The 6,459-nt window shown below is 50.0% G+C and overlaps 1 long non-coding RNA gene across 1 annotated transcript; it reads left to right on the top strand.

Annotated features, from left to right (window-relative positions):
* Positions 1-1,070: 1,070 nt before the first annotated feature.
* LOC125534098 lies at positions 1,071-2,232 on the top strand. Its single transcript, XR_007294408.1, has 3 exons — positions 1,071-1,485; positions 1,576-1,784; positions 1,891-2,232. It is a non-coding gene; the product is annotated as an uncharacterized LOC125534098 (long non-coding RNA).
* Positions 2,233-6,459: the final 4,227 nt, after the last annotated feature.

Raw genomic sequence — 6,459 nt, 5'->3', positions numbered from 1 at the left:
GAGCGAAGTAACCTGGCCAGGGCTGAAGGACGCTGATCATGATAGGGCGACCCAAATCTCCACTGCGCGTGAGGCCACGTGTGTGCGATCCAAAACACCATACGGGGTGCCCTGAAGGACCGTTCAATCAAATATATATTGAAAACGTAGTAGAAAACAAAAAATTCATCCTATTGATCATACTCCCGAATCACTATGAAGATGCAAATAAGCTTTGATCGAATTGTTACCAACTTCGAGTTGTCAGTGGAAGAATAATTGGTTAGATCGTTGATGAAGTCCCTAGAACCGTTCACGATCGGTCCCTTAAACTGAAGACCGAAAGCACGATCTGTCTGCGGATTTCTAATATACAATGAACAATCTTTATATACTAGGAACTTTTTTTACAGTGCACAGTGAATTTTTTATAATATACATGGAACATTAGTTAATATACGGTGAACATTTTAAATATACACACCGAACAAATTTCTAATATAAAATAGAAATTCTGTATATACAATGAAATTTTGTATATATGAACAAATACCTATAGAAAATTGGTATTTCTAATATACGATGATCTTTTTTTACTATAGGGTGAACTTTTCTAATACACACCGAACGTTTTTAGGATGAATAATTGAGCAGTTTTTCTGAAAAAAAAAGGCGATGGAGAAAATAGAAAACCCATAAAAACCAGAAGCCCCGGGAACAACACATAGAAGAATTGTCAAATAGATGTTCAAGAATGAAAAAACAAAAATAAGATCAGTAAAAAGCAGAAGAGAAGAAAATAAAATAAAAAAGATAAAAACAGAATATGAAAAACGACCAGAAAATCTACATAGCAAAGAAAACCGTCTGGAAACCGACCAGAAAACTGCTTATCTGGGCCTCGGCTGACGTCTGACTCCACCAGACCGCGGCGCTTAGGCCGATCGAAGCCGCCCCGCACTAGCTCCCATGCGCGAGAGGGCGAGAAGTCCCGCCGCCGCCTGTGCCGGCCAGGCGCCCCGTGGCGGCGGCGGGGGGGGGGGCGTGGCGGGCGGGGGGGGGGGGGGGGGGGGGGGGGGGGGGGGGGGGGGTGTGGAGAGAAGGCGGAAAGGGGGTTTGCCCGGCTGCGGGAGGGGAGAGGGAGGGTGGTTGTGTTGTTCCGCTTGTCTTTTCAGCTCTTCCTTTCTGTTACATTGTGGATAGCTCCTATATCCGGTGGCTCGCCGCCGCCCGGTTGCCTCACGTTCCGGCCGGCGAGGTTAACCCAACGCGATGCCAGTGCGTTCCAGGACCGGAACTCCTCGGGGGCACGCCCAGCCAGGTCCGCGCCCTCCTCCCGTGCATCTACACGCTGCAGCAGGAGCAGCAGCAGGGCTCCGCAGGAGAACCTCCCCCCGCCTCCGGCGAAGCTCCGGGCGGCTATGAGGAAGCGCTGCGGCCAGTTCCTTACTGCAGAAGGACGTTTCCGAGGTTGACGATGGCGCTGGAGCTCTGAGGCTGCGAATGGTGCTGTTCCTACATGTGTTGTTCTCGTTTTCAGTTAGCGCATATGCAAATTGGACTCTCAGTTGTTCTGTTTTGTTTTGTTATTTACAGGAGAGCGGGAATCCTGAGAAGGCGAATGTAGTGGTGGATGAGTATGTAGATATTGAGGATGAGACCGCTGACTTACCAATCAGTGGACGCCGAGAGTGGTGCTGATGATAGAGTGTCTCTGGTGGTTCTTCCTCATGCACAGTGATACTGTCGAAGCGACTGTTTCTTCTTTTCTTTTTTGAGAAACACCGTTTATTCTTTATCCAGTGGTACCGTCGAACTCACTGTTTACTCTTCCCCTTTTCCAGAAACATCGTTTATTCTTCATGAATTAAACTTCCTACTACAATGTTTCCCATTTGACTCTGTTTGCAGGTTCAGGGTCAGGGAGCTCGGGGGCAGCACCTCAGAAGCTGGCAATGCTCGTTCTCTGGTGTAGAGGAGCTCGTTCTAACAGTAGGATTTGAGTAAGTGGATGATGTGATTACTTATTTCCGAGATGTTCATGTCGGCTTGGATTTAGTTAACTTAGTTCCTAGTGGATGGCTGGCTTTGTGGGTAATCTGATAGCTCAGCTCGACTATGTCTATAGAAGTGAAAAGTGGAGGGTACTGAGTCATGTTGTAGTTCATCTGGCTTTCTGATCTGAAGGTGGTTTTATATTGATGTGTTTTCTCTAGCACATCTGTTTGTGTACGTAATGCCAGCTGTTTTGCCTGAGCCTAGGTGCTGAGTTTCATATCCAGAAATTAAAACGGAGAGTTGATGCTTGTTCTTCTTTGTTGATCTAAACATTCACTCAGGTATCTCATCTTGGCCTTCAATTTCTTATATTTGATGATAATTCTATTTATGTCACACATTCCCAACCACGGCTCCAGCAAGCTTCAGGGTACGTAAGCTTGAAGAAATCGAAAACCACAAGTACGTCAAGCAAACAACCACTGACAGAATGACTAAAAATGGGGAGCAAAATTGTATGAACAGTTTGATAGTTTGAAGCTTCAGAGAGTCAAAAAGATGTGAAAAGATGCAATTGTTAGGGCATGTCAAGATAGCATAGCAAAAGCACACACACATGTCATCATGTCTGCATTAGTCATATCACAACAAAGGAAACTATAGTAATCAGCGATGGCACACCAGATCACTCATATCAAATTTAGTAAAATAATTCAGTGAAACAACAGAGGCAATCGCCCACCTGACTTTTCATTCAAAAACAAGCACATGCTGGAGAGGTCTGGCGGTTACAAGGGCTCGAGGCCTACCGGGTCACATACGAGCGTTACACCAGGGGGTGAGAGAGGAGAGATCAACTCTACGGGGAGCTCTGACGATCCACAGACAGAGATGTTCCACGATTGAGCAGCGTCAGGCAGCATCAGGTGCCGATTCGTTAGACATCAATTTAGTTAACAGTACAGTACTGAGAGCTAGTATCCCTCTCTCCGAAGTGCTTTACTGCAGCTGCAGAGCGTATGTGCATGATGTATCAAGGGAATTCCGAACTAAACCAACTTCAACTTGTGTGACAAACAAGATAACAAATCTTCGGGTTTATCACATGTAGTTCTCTCTGCAGTCAAAGAAATGAAAAATTAATCATCTGTTTTTTGTTGACAAGAGAAGTTGAATAGCAAACAGCAGAACATGCTAGTTTACCTGTTACATGATATGTCGAGCAGCTTGAATGCCTGCAGAGACAGGTCGTTGTAGAATGAGGGCATCAACTCATGAGGGATATATCCCGCAAAAAAGAAAAAAAAACTCTGAGGATATATGGCACAAGATTTCCTCCAAGGCAACCCAGCGATATATGTATTGTCCGTAGAAACATGGGCTTAAGATCATCTCCAGCCGTTGGCACCCCCAAGAACATCACCGAACCAAAAAAGTTGGTGTCTTGGGGGTCATCCGGCGAAATAAAGAGGGCATCTTCCCAGTCAGACCCCACCTCAAGCAAAAGTTTGTGAGGAGATGATTAAGTGGGCCAAGAAAAAGGACATGTGGTGAGACACGATTCGCCGAAACTTCCGCCGGCGTCCCCAAGAGACCCCCAACGCGCCGGGTTTCGCCAGGGTTTGCCGGCGCTATTTTGACGTCCTGGGGGTGTTGGGGGTGTGGCTGGGCCGTTTTTGAGCGAAAAGTGCCATCCGAGCCTAAAACCGAGCCTAAAAAGGTGTCCTAGGGGGCGTTCTGGGGAGGCTAGTGGAGATGCTCTAACATGTCGTCCCATAATCAATTCAAAGGCAGCTAATTTTGACATCTAGCTTGTTCGTTGCTAGCAGCCTGCATTGATCAGCTAGCTCTGTTGTGCAATACTCGATTTCCAGATGTTCCAGGGAAAGTGGTAGGCCTGCTTTCGGCAGCCTTGAGATGCCTGTACAGCATAGTAATTTCAACCTCTTGAGGCTTTGTTCGGTTAATCCCAATCCCAGGTGGATTGGAGGGGATTTGCAGGGATTTTGGCTTGCAGGGGATTAATTCCCCCTCAATCTCCTTCAAATCCACCTCAACCGAACAAGCCCTGAGGGAAGAAAGGGTGTAGAGCCCACCAGGAAGATCTACTAGATCAGTACAGAGAAAAAATTCGAGCTCTTTCAGGGACTTGAGGAGCACAAGGGCTCGCTCTTGCTCATCTGTTAGTCTTGTTACTAGCTTCAAGCCGTCAAGTTTTAGGCGCTGCAGGGAGACGAGGTGCTTGCAGAATGACGTGGTAAGGACAGATAGGTCCGTAATGTAAAGGCTTTCTAGCCGAGGGCACAACTGCCATGAAAAGCTTTCCAAACATGGTGACAAGCCAGGGCAGGCTGATAGATGCAAATGCCTGAGGCTGCCAAGGGATTGCAGGCCCTCTAGTGCAGTGATCGATTCGGAACATCTCATAATCAATTCTTCCAGTGCCGTGCATGAGTGTAGGTGTAGAGATTGCAAACCTTGGCCGCTCCATATCTTTAACTTTTTAAGGCTGGTGATATCACTAGGAAAGCAGGGGTTGGAGCGCTTCATGGTAATAGCCAGTGATTGCAAGTTCTTCAAGTGCTGTAGGGAGTAACCATCTTCCATTCGCCTGATAACCACTTCCTTCCTTATGCACCAAAGATGAGAGCAACCTGGGGCATCCCCAAATAACTAGTTTCTCAAGGGAGGTAAACAAGGAGAAGCATCCCTTGCCCCCGTTAAATGTTAGACGAGGGCACCTATCTATAGTTATCTCCTTGAGAGAGAAGATGAGATTTGATGTAATGTGCAAGAGTCCGTCTCGAGTTAACCAGATCAATATGTCGTCCTGATTTCCTGATGACGAGTTTTCCCCGTCTGAAATAAGATTTGATTGACTGTTTTCTTCCTCTTCCGTCGATAGCAGCACGGTTGTTATATGTTCGCAGCAGCTTAATTCCAATTTCTCTAGGTTTGGTGCATGTTGCAGCATCAAGGATAGCCACTTCCCCGCTATTCCACATGACATGATACTCAGCCTTGCAAGAGATGGGAAGGCCTTGCAGTTTGCAGCTCTCGCAACTTCAACGGTATACTCTGGCATCAAATCTGAAGAGAAAAGTTCTTCACACTTTTTTATTTTCAAACTCTTTAAAGAGACGAGATGACTAAAACCTTCAAATGAAAAAGACCTTAGATTATCGCAACCATATAACTTCATTGATTTGAGGTTTCTAAGATTATGGAATGCCAAAATTGTATCATCTAGTATCCTCAAGCTGTCAGAAGATTCACCAAATTCATCATCTCCATCCTCATCAATATGTCCAATGCGTAACTTTTCAGTAGATGATCCCTTCATACTCAGAAGTGTTGAAACTCGAGTGATGAGTAACTCACAACACTTCTTCTTCGGTACAACCCCCCTGAAAACATCAACGGTCCAGATCGTCCTATACCCCTTCGTCTGAAAACTTAAAAAAGGGTAGGATGGTCATTGCCCCTGCCCCTCCCCCAGTCCCGGCCCCACGACGTACTCGCGCGGCCCGTCGACGTACGTACGTGTACGCTTTTTTTTTCTGTGGCGACGTACGTTATTTTTACCGCGTCGGTGGTCAAGCGTGTCGGTGGTCAAACCGCGCGTCGCCCGGTGAAAGCGCGTCGTGGCGCGTGAACTGCGGCCCGCCGCCCCGTCCCGTCCGTCCCCTCGTCTGCCGCCCCGCCGCCCCGTCCCCTCGTCTGCCGCGCCGCCGCCCTCGACTGCCGTCGAATTGATAGCCCAACCACCCGTCCGCCCGCTGCCCCGCCGTCTCCCTATAAATCTCACCCCCGTCTGCCCGTCGCCGCAAACACCGCTCCTCCCCGCCCGTCGCCGCAAACACCGCTCCTCTCCCGTCTCCACCTCCCAAAAGGCCGCCGGCGACATGTCGTTCCACGGCGGCAGCAGCTCCGGCACCGGCGGCGACGACGGACCCAACGCGTGGCCGTCGAGCCTGAGCATGCCGGAGACGGAGGAGCTTTACCGGTTCGGGCTCCTCGTGCCGCCGGGTTGCCGTCTTCCGCACGACTGGAAACTCGACAAGGACGGCTACCCGACGCGCGGGCCCGGCGCCACCGCGGAGGAGAAGCGGACCGGCGGCCGCAACAACATCGCCGGCCGTCATGCGTTCTGGGACGGCAAAGACTACGCCGCCGTCATCGGCGCGTACCGGCTGGCGGAGTCTGGCGTCACGCCTGACCTCATCGGCGACCGTCGCCGCCTTCTTGTCCCGCGCCCCCGTCCAGCAGCGCGCGGCCGTCGGGCTCCTCCACCACCTGCGCCGGCGCCCGCCGATCCCCCCGCCCCGCCGGAGGTGGAACTGCCGCCGGAGCAGTTGGTTCTTCGGGAGGACGGCGATCCCGACGATACGCCGGGTTACCTCGTCGCCCTGCGCGCGTCGGCGGCGGCTGCAGCGGCGGCTGCAGAGGCGGCGGCGGCTGCAGCGGCGGCTGCAGAGGCGG

This window comes from Triticum urartu, chromosome 2, assembly GCF_003073215.2.
Source record: "Triticum urartu cultivar G1812 chromosome 2, Tu2.1, whole genome shotgun sequence".
Lineage (NCBI taxonomy): Eukaryota > Viridiplantae > Streptophyta > Magnoliopsida > Poales > Poaceae > Triticum > Triticum urartu.
Note: the sequence above shows the minus strand (reverse complement) of the source record. Positions and strands in the feature narration are given on the sequence as shown.